This window comes from Amphiura filiformis, chromosome 19 (assembly GCF_039555335.1).
Source record: "Amphiura filiformis chromosome 19, Afil_fr2py, whole genome shotgun sequence".
Classification (NCBI taxonomy): domain Eukaryota; kingdom Metazoa; phylum Echinodermata; class Ophiuroidea; order Amphilepidida; family Amphiuridae; genus Amphiura; species Amphiura filiformis.
Genome location: NC_092646.1, coordinates 3,383,845 through 3,400,695, shown reverse-complemented (window position 1 = coordinate 3,400,695; position 16,851 = coordinate 3,383,845). Strand labels below are relative to the sequence as shown.

At 35.5% G+C, this 16,851-nt stretch overlaps 1 long non-coding RNA gene across 1 annotated transcript in view; it reads right to left on the bottom strand.

Annotated features, from left to right (window-relative positions):
• Positions 1-6,724: 6,724 nt before the first annotated feature.
• The window catches only part of LOC140140299 (uncharacterized), a 45,136-nt gene continuing 35,009 nt past the window's right edge, over positions 6,725-16,851 (bottom strand). The window contains exons 2-3 of the long non-coding RNA XR_011857241.1: positions 8,336-8,496; positions 6,725-6,945 (exon numbers count right to left, since the gene is read on the bottom strand). This is a non-coding gene — a long non-coding RNA (uncharacterized lncRNA). The remainder of the gene's footprint in view (positions 6,946-8,335; positions 8,497-16,851) is intronic.

Here is a 16,851-nt window from a genome sequence, read left to right as displayed (position 1 = left end):
TAATTGCCCTGCACTACATCTCTGCAATCACAGATTGAATACAATACCGCTCTTTTCAAAGACATACTTAATCTTATAGGTGCGAGTGATCAACATGATATAAATATTCTATAGAATTACGATCCAGGTCTTTATCCCTGTTCTTTGACATCTATCATGTCTATAGTTCATTGCAGAGGTACCGCGTGAACGCAATAGTGCAGTGCGATATATTCAAAATGTGTTTAAACCTAATTGCTATATTAGTTAATCCTGGTACCTTACCAATTCTGCGAAGTATTGCAGACGGGAACTTTTGCAGAAATGTATATTTTACTCTCCGCTCACATTGATGTCAAAAAACAAAACAGCAATCGTGCATATAGGAACCAATGCGACTCATCATTTACTACTTCATGAAACCTTAACGCATCAGCTTTCTACATGGTGATATTTAAACCAGATTAACTTGGATTATTATAGATCAATGTTGTCTATATGAATCGGTAACAGATACATGTATTGGTGACGTTAAGACAAAGCTTATCCGAATCAGAATTTGGTCGTAATTGTTACAAATATTATTAGTACAAAATTGCGTGAAGTTACGCGTGGCGCGTTTAGTGCATTTTTACTTTAATTTCAGCGGTCAAGACGGATCTAGATCGCGTGGTGTGGATATTACCCCCTAATGATTATCACTGATTATGACGATATTGATGAGAATTACAATGGACATATTATAGAATAGAATGATTAGGTAAAATCCAACTAGCGAAACGACTATCATTTAATATGCTCATGGAGTCATTTCCTATCATTGGCCAAATTATGGATAAATGTGTATAGTACGGAAGCTTTGAAGGGACATGACGAGTTGACGACTTGACGAGATGACGACATAAATAATGATAAACATAAGGAGTGGTGCAATAATATAAGTAGGGCCTACTCCATCCCGGGTAGTGAATTATAGGAGGGGGGAACAAAGATTTTCTGGCAGACCAAAGGGGGGGGGGGAGTAATTTTTGGAAGGTCAAAATGAGGGGGAACGATTATTGGCACAAATAGTTTTGGCGTAAGGAAAACGGTCAAGTATGCAGTGCAGTTATGTCCACGGCAAATTCACCGTGACCTTTCCAGTCATAAACCCGCTTAGTGAAGATTAAACCGATATATGCAGTACTAAACCATTACTGTAATCGATTGTCCAATGCAAATTTATTACCACGTGATACTATTAATCCAATGAGCGATCGAATTGTCCGCTACGGTCGACTAATCCAATCGATGGACGCTATTGACATGTACGGGCGGAGCTCCACTGACCGAGTTTTGGGGTATTTTTCACTGGTTTGCTGTCATTTACTCATCAAGGCGGTCCACCGTTATTGTAAGGACTATGCTAATGATTTAAAGATTGCCATGTAGAGAATAAACCATACTTGATTGACAGAAAGTACTAAATTTGTACCTATTACGATTTCGTGACACCCCTCTTCCGAATGCGACCAAGCCAGGTTTAGTGTACAGGGCTAGTGTAGCAAAAAACCCCGAATCAACCTACGTTCATCTATTTGTTCGAAATGTTTCATATGGAACTGTTTAATGGTACAAATTTGAAATTTAGGTCCTTTTGAAGCAGAGTAAAAGGTATGGCAGTCTAACATGAGAGAATTTGTTCTCAAAAGAGCTATTCCAATTGAAGTCTACTGATCTCCCCCTTAGACACCCGGGGAAGACACAACCTTAATTCCAGTTGAAGTCTATGGACCTCCTTGGAAGACACAGCATTTATCTTCCAAGGAGTGTCAATTTCAAATGAGGTTACCTGAATGGGAGATCCCATTTTTGAAATCTACACCCCTGTGTGGGAGCTTTTGGGTCATGTCTTTCATAGGGGGTAAACAGATCAACTGGAATAGGCCAATGGCTATGAAGAGTACAGTACGTGGATTTGTTATACAAATTCAATAGGCAAATCACCAAGAATTACATTATATAGCTGTGTATTTTTGGTGCAAGCAAGTAGTTCTACCATGTCTACTGGTATCAACCACTCATCATGCTCATCACTATGGACCACAATGGCCTCATCCCAATGGCTTAGTTCAATAACCTCAATTAAACAATCATAGTACAAAAATTGACCTCAAGTTGCAGAGTATGAGTTTTTGTACCCAAATTATCAAAGGTCATTCAATGAATGTTCAAATGTATTGGGGTTAAATAACTGTGCCTTGATAGATGAGCATGTTGTGGATCCAAGTGCATCATCCAAATTGAAAATGGCGGGAGATAATTTTATGCACAGCTATACATTTTCCATCAGCATAATTACTATGGGCTCTGTATAATTATATACCAGCATATTTCGAATGAGTTCTTTGGTCGTTCTCAAATCGATTCTACTCTCCATTCACCGCTTATAACTTTCCCCATTTAATATTTACAGCGCTTTTATGAAAATGAAATATAATCGAAAATAGTCATTCCTTATATGGATCAATATTTGTCACTAACCAAATTTAGAGCCACTTCTTTGTATCTATGGTAACCACGTAAACATATTAAATAAATAAAAAGGTGAAATAATTAAATTGCGTTTAGTTATTTCAGAATCACAAAAATGCATTTAATTTTTTGAATGAACGTTTATTGCATGAAATTGACGTGGCTTTTCAATTTTTGAAGTCAAGTTCATTTAGTACAATGACGGCATCACGAATGTGGAATTCAAAATATGTATTTCAGATTTCAGCTTGGTTGAATTTTTTGAATGATTGTTAATTTGGTATAGTTGACGCACCTTTTTTTTTTTTTTTCTACACACTGAGTTGAGTCATGTGACCTATTGTTGCTTTATTGTATACATAGGCAACGCACGTCATTTGCCATGATCATGGTCAATATCAAGTCAATGCTATAATAATGCCATGCCTACAGAGTTATGTTGCTCCAAAAACTTCCCTAACTGTCTAACCGTTGTGCAACTCATAAATTTGTATTTCTGCAAGTTATATTGTCACCAAAAGTTATCCGCTAGGTCCCCGAAAAGTTATCAGGTAGTTATCCGCTAGTTCCCCAAAAAGTCACGGTAGTTACCCGCTAGTTTCCCAAAAAAAGTCATCGGGTAGTCATCCGAAAGGTATCCACTATGGTTTCAGAAAATTTATCGGGTAGTCACCCGCTACCTATCTAATTTGCATGTGAAATTTGCTTGGTGGTGTTTTTGTTAATCATACGCCATGACACTTGTTGCTTTCTCATTTTATTTCGCTTATCATTTTTAAAATAACAGAATTTTTACAAAAAATAAATTCACGAGGTACCCCAAAATAGACTGCATTTTCCCTTTTTCATTCATGATTTGGCAGGTTATAGGGGTACGGTTGTCATCCCATGATATCTCAAATCAATAATTAACAAGAATTGTCTTTAAAAAAGACAAGGTTCGCGGATCAGGTGTACAGGCTGAGTCAAAATGATTGGTAGGCTACACGTCAGTCCCCATGATTATGGACATGACTGCCACATCAAAATGCAACATAGGATCTGCATAATTTGTTGATTAATGTCATAAACAGTCATTATAGAAAAGATGTATGGTAAAAAGATGCCACCCAAATTCGGGCGAGTTGTAAACCTTAAAAGGAATTTGTAATCATGGCTACCATCAATTTACAGACAACATGTCTACTTTTATGTTTTTAATTGGTAATTCATTAAAATGATACTAAGAAAGTTAATGGCAAGATAATATAAGCACAATTAAGGGCTACAAATTAGTACCTAACGTGACTGGTCTCATGTTGGTGAATAGGTAGTATTATCAACTTATGAGACAAGCACCTACCCTTAAGGTGGTACTACACCCCCTGATAAATTTTGTGACTAATTTTGCATTTTTCTCAAAAAATAACTACACACTGGAAACAATATGTGTATTATAAGTGGTTCATTATATATGTTAAGAAATGAGGTACATTCTAGAGGTACCTCTTTTCTTATTATAAATAACGTACCGCTTGTCTTGAGTCACTGAAATTCCAGTGTAGTAGCTGGATTCCTTGCCCTATAATAAACATAACTTTCGTTACCAGTGTGTTAGAGAAAAATGCAAAAATAGTCACAAATATATCAAGGGGTGTAGTATCACCTTCAAGGTACACGACGTATTGTTGGTCGAAGCAGCCAAAAAACAACATTTTCATTATTTAAATCAATATATTATTGAAAAATAAAACTTTGATGTTTTGTAAAAGTTCATTCTACAAATCTTATACTTTGAAAACGTGATTGATTTATTGTTGTTAATGAGTTATGTACGTTTTACAAAAGTGTTGGTGTTTCAGCCCTCTTTACAACATAACTCAAGAACCACAGGACCTACAAAAGTATATATGTGATATTTGAATTCTTTGCACGCTATGAAATGAACAATGCCATTTTTGCCCAAGCTCACTGCCATCCACAAGCTGCAAGATACTTATTTGGATCTGTACTGAGAACATTTGCTAACCAGTGATTTATGAATACTGTGAACTATCAAATCGCAACAGTCTAAAAATATCAGGATTTCCCTTTTAAAGGGGCATTTCGTGATCCACAGCATCATCCCCCCACTTTTCTCAAAAAAGTTGAGATTTTTTTATCACTGGAAACCTCTGGCTACATAATGTTTATGTACAAAATATTTCTTGCAGATTAATTCGTTTAGCAAAGATATCGTGAAATTTGAATTTCGTTCTGGTGCACCAGAACGAAATTACAACACATTGTCTATGAAGCAGTGTAATGCACATAATCATACATAACTCGCAAACGCAAAATCGGAATCAACTTAAATTTTGGGAATAAGCTTTTTTCGTGGATATATACTGAAAAATGTCATAAAAAGAGGATGCTAGGATCACGAAATCCTCCTTTAATGTTGCTGAAAATATTCCCTCTAATAGATATCTTTTTCAGTTATCATGATTATGAAAACTTTGGAACCTTTTTAGAATAGACAACTATCGAATTTGATTAACAATTCTTGCAAAAAATGATAAAAAATTACGACAATTTTCCTAAATCATGCATGCATAGCTTTAATTAAGAATTTTATTTTAAAGTGAACAGACATGAGCTTCTTTTCTTCTCTGTTGACACACTGTGCTAACATCATCATCACTTCTTACGAGCTCCATTTACTGATATTTAACCATTAAATCATCCAAGAAAATTAAGCTAAAATGAGCAAATAAACGCTTAATGCTTAATACGAATAATTACTACCATCATCATTACCATCGTGATTATTATCTTATTATATTTTCATAGATAAGTTAAAACTGCAAAAGCTTTATAATGTCAGATGCATGCATCATCATTCCGTAAGCTTATGGAAGTACTTAGTAAAGTGCTATTACCTTGATGTACAAGTTGCAGATTTTAAGACCAAATTAATTTTACATTTAAGGTGATACTGCCTTGGTCAAACCCTTTATTAAGAAAGGATTGGAGGAAATTATTATGACCCAAAATATGCGTTTAAAGTTTTTGTCATTTTTTGAACCTACAACCGTTTTGTCCATTTAATTGTGTGGTATGTTCATAATGTTAATCAAGTGTTAACAAAGTGTTATACCTTCTTGAAAACAAGACAATGACATGTCTCTACGCAAGACATCTCCATATTCAAGTATATAATTGTCTCAATGCAAGATAATGTGTGTCAATTGAAGACATGTTTATAGATACGTCTTGGTTTATGCCCCGGGGGTTTATGTCTTCTTGTTACACCTGTACCGTATGAATGGTTGGAAATGTATAATATTGAACTTGAGTTTTCAGCCACGGCATATGTTTCTATAATGAAGTTATCAATTGTTCTATAGAGATAATGCAAAACACTATTGTCATTGTTTTAACATGCTTGTCATGACACCATTATTTTTTTACAATGATAAATGAAATATCAACGTTTTTACAATGTCAATGTGAGGTGTTGAACTTGGTTGATATGATCACCCTTATAAGCATCTTCATCCATGGCGTTATCTTTTTTAAAGACAATTCTTGTTAAAGTCGTTACTTTAGCAAAGCCGTTTAGGTCAGCACTACCTTAAGCGGGAAAGATTTTGAGTATCAGTAATTGATTATAATTAATGATTACCATTCTTTTAACTCTCACTGGCTATTAAGAGAGACAAATAGTTTAAATCTGTTCGCCATTAAAAGTTGTGGTTTAACATTTAAAATACGCAACGGATTTTTGCGTAAATTGTTTTTCGCAATAATGGTTTGTTAATGAATTTGTAATTCCTGGAACGGCAAGCCGTGGTGAAGTTTTGACAATATTAGCCTAGTAATATTTCCATGGATATCTGCTCCTAACAAATAATCCACTACCGCTGGAATCTTCCAGATGTCTGACTTCTCGTCATATTGCGTTGCTTCGTCTTTTGTGGAAGACCACGTTAATTGTTCGGGAGCAGCAAATAGTCCAGTGTTCCTGGAGACTGACCCCCAATCTCCACAATGTGTTAAAATTCCCATGGACGAATTGACCAGAGGAAGCATGTCTAAATCGTTAACAACAACATGGAGATCAGAAGTCACTAAAAATTGTGAAAGTGCTTTACTTAAGGTACTGCTATCACACATAACATGAGCACCAGATGGACTTGAATGAAGAAAATGAATTATTTTAACATAATCAAGACAAAGGCTGAATCTCGTCGCTCCATTGTCTTCGTCGGTGTCTTTTAAGATGTTCTTGATATTTGCTAACGACCCATATTTGTGATACTCTGTGACAATGGCGGGAATAGATGAGCAATAGCCAAGCAGTTGAGTAACAAACGGACTTGGTTGAAACTGTTTCAGTTTGTTTGCGGAAGAAGAAAAGTAATTGCTGCGAGACGGGCGAGTCAAATTCACAAGGCTTACGTTGTATTTCTTCCATCTGGCAAGATAAACCTGGTCATAACACGAAGAAGAATAATTATGTTTTAATTAATCGGACGTTTGTTTCCAAATCTGTGGGTAGTTACGTGACGCAAAAATGTGACCCTCTTCGTTTTTGCCTATGCAAACACATGTATTGTATTCTTATGTATTATATTGTTTATACCCTGCGATATTTGAGGTTTTATCCGGTTATATCACTGAGAAAGTTTGATTTATTAGTGGTTTGGCTAAAATAATAATTATGTGAATAAAATATTGGATTCAACGGCTCGAAATTTGCATTATTATTGCAAAAAAAATAAAAACAGTGTTTCTAGACATTAAATGCAAAATGCCATTTTCTTAAAGGTAGCATCTTGTGCGCAGCTTTTTTCAAACCACATGTCCAAATTAGCTGAAATTGCACAGGAATGATGGGAAGACCTTTTCTGAGACATTTACAGAAGGAATTTTGACAAATTTTTTTATTTTGCAAAAAATAGGCAATTACGCCCGAAATAATGCCGAAAAATTATTATTTTTGCCTATTTTCTTTCTGTAACTTTCAAGATCATGTTTTTAGCTATCCATTCTTTCAATTTTTGGGACTATATCCTTTCAAAATCCAAAATGGCCGCCGTTTCCATAGCAACCTACATGTACGGACCAATTTGGTGTGCTTTTTGGAAGTCGATTACCTAGGGTAGTATACTGACCAAATATAAAAGCCTTGGGTTAAATATTACAGAAAATCGTTTTATACTTTTTTAAATAATTATATAACCCGATAAATGTTTTATGTAAACATATTTGTGTTTGCTGGAATTTGCCAAATTATTCATAATTTAGATGGTGTTTCGAAGACGAAAAGAATAAGACCATTTAAAAGAATTTGAGCATTTTCATGTTGATTCATATAGCCGTAGAAAAATCTACTTTTGGATCACCAATTGCCTTTAAACACACAGGCATTTGGTTCCAGGTGAAGCAGTTATTGGACAGGTTTTATAGAGTATACTCATCACTGATAAGCTGTTATTAAGGGGATACTACTGTCACCCCTGGCCAATTTTGTGCCTATTTTTGCATTTTTCTCAAAAATTATAGCGCATTGGGGACAAGTAGGATATGTATATTATAGGAGCAAGGACTACAACTACTGCACTGTAAATTTTATTTCAGCACAGACAACAGTTGTGGAGTTACGGTCAAAAATGAGGGAAAACCAATATTTGATCAATAAATCAATAACTACTTGCTTGAGTGGCTGAATTTTCAGTACAGTAGTTGTAGTCCTTGCCCCTATAATATACATATCTTACTTGTCACCAATGTGCTATAATATTTGGCCAGGGATGTAGTTCCCCCTTAAGTCTTATAAGATTAATACATTTTTGAAGAAAACCATCAACTAACTTACATTCTTAATAGATCCACCGCCGATTTTATGAATGCCAGTGACACTGTCTTGAATGTCGGTACACGTTAACATGGGATGACAAATACCATCATTATTCAGTTGAAAATGTCCTGGACTGCAATGTCTGTCGGTGTCATTAAAATGATGTTTATCAACAGCGCCTGAACATAACAAAATATGAAGATTGTACAATTAAATTCAATGTATCGAAAGTTGAACTGAAAACAAGCGCCCCCACCCCCTCCCCGCCAAAAAAAAACAGGCAACAAGGAGTGAAAACAACGGATCCAAAAATAAGGGTAATATTAAATACAATATGAACGCACAAAAAAGGTCAGTCGGTCGGTCGTTTTACTTTTTTATTGTCTTGTTTCTAAACATGATGCAGTCATGTCTACAGTAGAATTCATCTCGACCTTTGCAGGACTTAACCCCATTAAAAGCTATTAAACCAAGATAACACTCATTGAAACAGCTCAACTGATTAAATCGGATCTTCTCTGGTTGTGCACAAGTGACTGTTTTCATGTGCGATATCGCAATAAAGCTGGTATTCATAGCTTCAGTTGGGTAACCGATTATAAAGGAAACGAAAGGAAACTTAATGTTATGTGTGGCTTTGTTCACGAAATCAGACAATGGCGTGCTTTTTGTAAACCAGCATTCTTGAAAATGAGCAACATAATGATTTTTGACTTAACACGGTTTGGAAATAATTTCTTCATATTTTTGGTGTTATCTGTCGTTTACATGTCCTTCCTAAAACACAAAAGTACGACCCTCTCCAAACACCTAAATTAGCTAAAAATGTAGGACATGTTACAAAACTATATTGTCTAGAATTTTGAAGAGTACTTTTAATATTGGCCGGTTATTTTTCACACAGCACAGCGACGTTAACTAGGCAATGTACTATTACCTATAACATTAACTAAAACACCAAAGTACGAATATTTCCAAACATCTAAATTAGCTAAAATTTAGGACATGTTAAAAACTATATTGTCTAGAATTTTAGAAGAGTACTTTTAATATTGGCCGGTTATTTTTCACACAGCGACGTTAACTAGTCATATCCCCATACTGTTAACGTAGGGCTATTTGTAAAGGTCACGCGTCAATGGGAAAGAGCACTGTGTATTGTGTATAGGAAAACGGACAGTAACTGCAGTATGAGGGATTATAAAGGGATGGCCATGCCGCATACTGTGGAAGTGGAATTGTGCAGCTCGTTGGTTTTAACAACTAAATGTAGTTCCAGACTTCAGTTACATTATAACATTTAATTATCGAACTAAGTCTATATACTGAAGGATGCAAGTAAATATTCAAGCATGCCTAAATACCAGCTGATGAAACAGGAAATAGACAATCAAACATACGCAAAACAAACAAACTACATAGGCATACATGAATTGATACAGGATATGTACTATGTAGCAATGTTTCCCAAATACAATATATACGTAAGGGACTGAAAAAACATAAAAAATAAAGAGGAGGCATTCGAAAGAAAAGAAAGAAAAAAAAAAAGGAAAAGAAACGATAAATTATACTAGCAAATCGTGGCGGAAAAACCGATTTATGAACCAAATGAAAGTATATATGATGTAAGGTTCTCCAGTTAGGTCAAAGAGGGCTCAAGGGCTCAAATTTGAAATTTGAAAACTTGCCCCGATTTTTATCAAAATGGTCTCAAATTGTTTCTCTCAGCATACTATACTATCCTATACTACTATACTATACTATACTATATTATATCACTCATACATAAATTCTAGACAGTTCATTGGTTGATTACCATTTATCATTTTTACCATCACCCTCTCCGTGTGATAGTCTTTACCATCATGTGCTTTGTCGTAGTGTGCCTGCGCCAAGCCGTGCGCTGACTCTTGGACTCGCCGATTTATGTGAAGTATATCACGGCAAAACATGGTGTTATGTTGATTAAAAAATGTATTTCCTACCTTAAATAGTATTTTCGTAATAGAATTTATGCATGAGTGATATAAAACAAATATTAACTGTCTTAAATTCGTGTAATGGTCGAAATATAATCACTCGGTGAAAGATGTATTGTTCCATTCCACTCGCCGTTCCGGCTCGTGGAATGGAACAATCCATCTTTCACCTCGTGATTATATTTCGACCATCACACTCATAGACAGTTAATATGTGTATACTATACTATACTATACTATACTATACTATACTATACTATATACCTCATATATATAGATTCCTCTCATCTGATTGGTTAAAATGGAGTCATTAAAATAGCTGTGCCCCCTTTTTTGTCTCAAGATGACGTCATAAGCAACTATGGCCGGGGCATAGATTCAACTGTGCCCGGTTAATAATAGTCGCAACCCCAAATACACAGGTCGTTCGTATACATTACGCACCCACTATAGGTCGGCGTTGATTACTGTGTTGTAAAAGAGACTACCGGGTCACAGTTGGCGATGAATTTGACCTCTCCTTGCAGATGACGATATTTTACCAGCCGCAGCAGTGAGTGCAGTGAATGTTTACAATCTGTTACATGTCAAGGATTTATACGGTAGATATCGGTCCAAATTCTGCGCTCTTGCATGCACTGTCATGACTGTGTGCATTTAAGCCTATGCAGTTAAAAGCTTGTAGGCCTTGTCAGTCAGGAAATCTTTTAACCAATCAAATGAGAAGAATCTATATTATTCGGTATATAAAACAAATATTGACTGCTTAATATTCGGGGCACAGTTTAAAATTATAGGCCCTCGGTGATGTCAAAACCATGACTATGCCCGAAGCGAAGCTGAATCAATGGTTTTGACATCACCTCGAGCCTATAATTTTAACTGTGCCCTTCATAGCAGTCAATAGTTGTATATTATACTATACTATACTATACTATACTATACTATACTATACTATACTATACTATACTATACTATTGAGAACCGTACACCACAGATAGGTTAAACTATACTTTTTCTGGATCCTTGTGACCATCAGGCCAGGGACCGTTGGCATGAATTATAACTCAATTTGAACTTTGAATTTTAACCCTGTATCGATGACCTCTATGGCGACCATATTGGACAAAATATTATTGGCCCTCCCCCTAGAATTGTTTACCAGACTGAATACTACATCTGAGCCAAATTTCACACTTTTCACCAAACTTAAACAAAGGTTTCACCATTCTGCACCCCTATATTTGCCCTATTGATTTGTACACAAAGCGTTCGCGAACAAGAGAACTAGCGCCGTGTACTTTCATTGATTAGCACGAAAAATTAACGTCGTGCTTTACAGAACACAAAAATGCAACTTTTTATTTCGTATCTTCACTAGGTTTAGAATCACCGTTTCTTTAATTCTCAACCAATTTAAACAAATAAGGTCTTGAATCAGAGCTAAAGAATTCAAGTATTAGCTGTTTGTTTTAATTTTGACACGTTTGTCTTTATTTGGGATATACAGGGGCACACAACTGCTAACTTAATTCGAACAAGAGAACTATATGTAGCGCCGTGTGCTTTCATTGATTATAACACAAAAGTGCAACTTTTTTTATTTCGTATCTTCATTAGGTTTGGGATCACCGTTTCTTTAATTCTCAACCAATTTCAACAAATAAGGGCTTAAATCAGAGCTAAAGAGTACATGCATTGGTTACTTGTTTTAAAGTTGACACGTTTATTTTTATTTGGGATATATACAGGGGTGAACACAACTGCTACCTTAATTCTTTTGCTTACTGTATTAAATAATATACATGTAGGTTTAAGGGTATACCAGGTATTGTCGGTCGAAGCCAAAATAATCGATTTTCATTATCTGAATCAATATATTATTGAAAAATAACACTTTGGTGTTTTGCAAATGTTCATTCTACAAATCGTACACTTTGAAAACTTGCTTAATTTATTATTGTTAATGAGTTATGTACGTTTTACAAAAGTGTTGTTGTTTCAGCCCTCTTTACAACATAACTCAAGAACCACAGGAACTACAAAAGTATATCTGTGATGTTTGAATTCTTCTACACGCTCGCTATGAATTGAGGATTTAATTTTTGCTAAAGCTCACTACCATTCGCAAGATCCTGTGAACTACTTTTTTTCTGTATACCTTAAACTTGCCGAATTGATTAACATTGATTATTTCACATGTATTGTGGGCAACACTCCGATAACAAACACCTTTCATCGGGTCTAATTTAGGGCATATTCCAGTGAAAGTCAATCGAAATATAAAATAAGTACAATTAGCGAGACTTGTTATCGTTAATTGGTGTTAGTCCCGGGATCGACGATGAGGGCGTGTGCACTGGCCGTTGATGTCACAATTTGACTTCGGAATAATTTTGATGGCCATTCTTTCAAATGAAAAATATATTTTGTCTAAATAACCACTTCTTAGGGAGTATCAGCAAGAACTTTGTCCAACAGAAGAAAGTTAAGTGTCCATGGAATAAACAGGCACAATAACAGACTGGACAGTGGTCGAAATGAACTATATAAAGGTGTAAATGGTCAATCGTGCAGTACTCATTTGATCATACTGTATACAGTGGACATAGCACGCATGCTATATAGCGCTGAACCACCGAATGCTGATGCATGTACTGATTAAAAACCTCGCGTCGAGGTTTTGCCAAGTTTCAAAAATAACGGTTACTTAATGAAATAACGGTTAGTTCATGAAAAAGAAGAAGTGAAATTTAGCAAAACGCGACGAGGTTTATTTGCCCGTAAGAGAGCTCTATTGTTCCGCTATTGTATCCGCTATTGTATCCACTATTGTATTCTATTCATAAAAGCTACTGCAAGAATCGCGGCAATCCCTGATATTGCTGGTGTCTACCGCCGGCGTTTCGCATTTATTAACATTCAAAATGATCCGATACTCTTTCATTTATAGACTTATTCCCACCTTTTATATAATATTCAGAAATTGCAATTATGAAAACTACAAACTTTGAAAGTGAAAATATATTACCATCGAAAATATATCATACTTAAATTCTATAGAATCTATAGAGGCATTGCATGTGAAGTATCATCCCGTAAATATGGCAGACTACTCAAATGCATTCAACAAAAGCATGATTGCAATCTACCGTGACAGTTCGTCTCACACACATAACCCTGCACTACGATCAAATAGGTTGATGACAACATTTGATTGAATGGACTGTACTCCGCCATAACTACGGTGAAGGACACCGGTTCAAATTCTTTGTTTGGAGCCAATCAATAATTTCATGCAGGGCCTCTATAGATACCCAACCCAGAAGTGCCCATTTATTTTCTAATTTTTCTAATCGCGCCCAAATATCCCCGCAAATATCTTATACACGGTTTTATTGATTCATTTTGGGCATTTCAAAAGTTAGAAGTCGTCAAAATGGCAACATCCATTGATAGCAATGGTTGAGTAAACATTGTCTAAACACTAGATAAAAAGACAGCTTTGTACTACAGAGAAGATGTGAGGAAAAGGAGATAGATCCAGCTATCCTCAAACAAAATATGTGTGCTGCCGCTCATTCAAAAGTAATCACGCTATTCAGGTTTAACAATAAAATACAATAAAGGGGTTCGAACCCATGATGGCAGGGAACCTCTATTATTATCGGGAATTGCCTGTTACACATGATCGCACATAAGGTCGTAGGCAATTGGTCGGACCTCATCTGCCCAGAACATATTGACCCAGGTCAGCATACCGCCATATCCTTCCCGACATGCTTAGTAGCCAAGTCCGTAGAAGAGTGGATCCACACACTATGTACACAAATATACATTTGGCCACATTTTATTATACGATTAATACGAATTTATTAAACATGGTAACAAATATTCTCTAGCAAATCGGTTATAGATGGAACTGGTAGGCATATTATAAATTCGGGATATTAAATATCTTCCTGACCAGCCAGATCTGCGCATGGTCAAAGACGAGTATCAGACCGACGCAAACTGGCTTAGTCTCCACATCAGCCAGTTTGGTTCCGCCCCTCCACAGGGAGCGTAACCTGTGTAGGAGACTCGGTCGGACCTGGTCGGACCTCATCTCTCCCCTTCGATTGTGTCCTATAATCCCCGACATTGCCCTTTTATGAAGTCACATCGCCCTGATGATGGGTGTGATACACAACTTGCTGCTTAATAGTTTTAGGAAAAGGTCAATGTCTGTATATCATCATACTATGCATACCATGCATGCAGACCCTAACATCCAGTTATATTTCAAATAAAATATGACCGAAGTTCCATGTCAAATTATAATTTCTGACGCTTGTTGACTCTTTCAATACGATTTATGATAAAGGCTATTTTCAATTATCAAAATATCTTTATTAGGTTTGCAGTTTAAAAACCACTAATCGCGAAATGAGGATATCGAACATAGGCCCCCGCAGGGCTACAAAAAACTGCTAACCGCAAAATATGGATATCCAACTAGTTTTGAAGCTGTAAAAACCACTCACATCCAACCCCGCAGGGCTACAAAGAACCACAAACCGCGAATATGGATATCCAACAAGTTTGCCCCGCAGGGCTACAAAGAACTGCTAACCGCGAAATATGGATATCCAACTAGTTTGCCCTCGAAGCTTCAAAAACCACTCATCGCGAAATATGGATATCCAACTAGTTTGCCCCGCAGGGCTACAAAGAACCATTAACCGCGAAATATGGATATCCAACTACTTCGCCTCGCATGGCTAAAAAGAACCACTTACCGCGCAATATCTTTTTACCTCAAAAAAAAAATTAATATCTACCAAAACACGTTTCAAAACGTAAAAAGGGGCCAAGTTTAAAAATCTTTCCTGTGTGGCTTTTCACCCTTTTTTAAACTTGGTCCCATTTATGAAAGTTTCTAAAGACCCATACGAAGTCATCTTTAGGCTACTTGTTTGTTTTCTTAGTTGTCAGTGTTCATTTTGTAGAGTAAATTAATTAATGTTCGTGCTTGATTGAAGTTTTTCCGTAAAGACGTTATAATGTATTTTGATTTAAGCAAAAGTAGCAAATACTCACTTTGTTAAATTCTTCATCGTCTTGTGCGCACGGTTGTTTGATGTTTGTAGAATTGGCTTTATTATTAACTAAATGCAAACTATAGATGGCGCTATTTATCTTAAATCATATTTCTTTATTTACAAGGGTTAAGTGATTAATATTGCCATTAAAACAGCTGGAATAGGTGAAACAAGCAAAAAGGAAGTTTTATAAACACAGTTTATCAAACAATAAAAGGAATTATTTGTATTAAAATCGTGAAAGAGTAATTTCCAGTAACTAAATAGCGCCACCAATTTTGTCATTAATAGATACATTTTATATCTAAAATATACTATAAAAGTGAATAATTTTGTAAAAGAGGGGAAATTAAAGTTGAGAATGACTCAAAAGCATCCGTATACATTAGCATGATATCATTTTAGCTGTTTAAGCCTACAATTTGGTTGTACATGATGTTTTGTTTGAAAAACTAATAAATGATCCCATCAAACAACCGTGTGCGATCCTGCGCCTTATGTACAGATGTAGGGCCTATAATATGTAACAGGTTGACAGACAGTCAATTTGCTAAGTATATATAATACTCTACTACTCTTTATGAACACGCAATATAATGAAACATAAACCTTCAAATGTTTTTGATAATACATAGCCTACGTCATATTGCACCGCTTTCGAACAGTCTTAAACCTAATTGTTGCATGTAGAAATTAGGACTCATTCTTCATGTTATTACGGTACCACTTTACTGAATGGGACCAAGTTTAAAAAAGGGTGAAAAGCCACACAGGAAAGATTTTTTAAACTTGGCCCCTTTTTACGTTTTGAAACGTGTTTTGGTAGATACACATTGCGGTTCATACCGTACAGTTCCGACGGCCATGGCGGCATGCAGTGAAACACGTAGCGTTCAACTGAAGCGGACCAGTTTCACCATGCTAAAACGGAGAAAAAGACCAGAACCATCGGAATATTCAAAGGCAAAAAAGATAAGTATTTGCAACAAGTACATATGCTGTAAGACGCAATTCCAATTTTAAGAAGCAAAGGTTTAAATAATAATAAATAATAACATTAATTGATTACTTGATTGGTCGGTTGATTAGTTGCTTGGTTGATCGATCGATTGATTGATCGAGTGATTGATTGGTTGATTGATTACTCACCATACCATGATTGATTGATTAATTGATTAATTAATTAATTAATATATAGATATGTAAATAATTAAGTACACAAAAAGTTACCAAAAAAAAAAAATTAAATTTAAATAAATAAATACAAAAGAAAGAAAGAAAAAAAATAAATAAATAAATAAATAAATAAAAATAAAGTCAATTAATAGAAAATAAATAGCAAATAATGAAAATAAAGTAATCAATTTTATTAAAAGAAAATCAATCTATCAATAATAATGATAAGGCGTTTCATATAACGCCCAATGCCAAAAAGGTCTCTAGGCGCTTTACATAAACACAAATTACG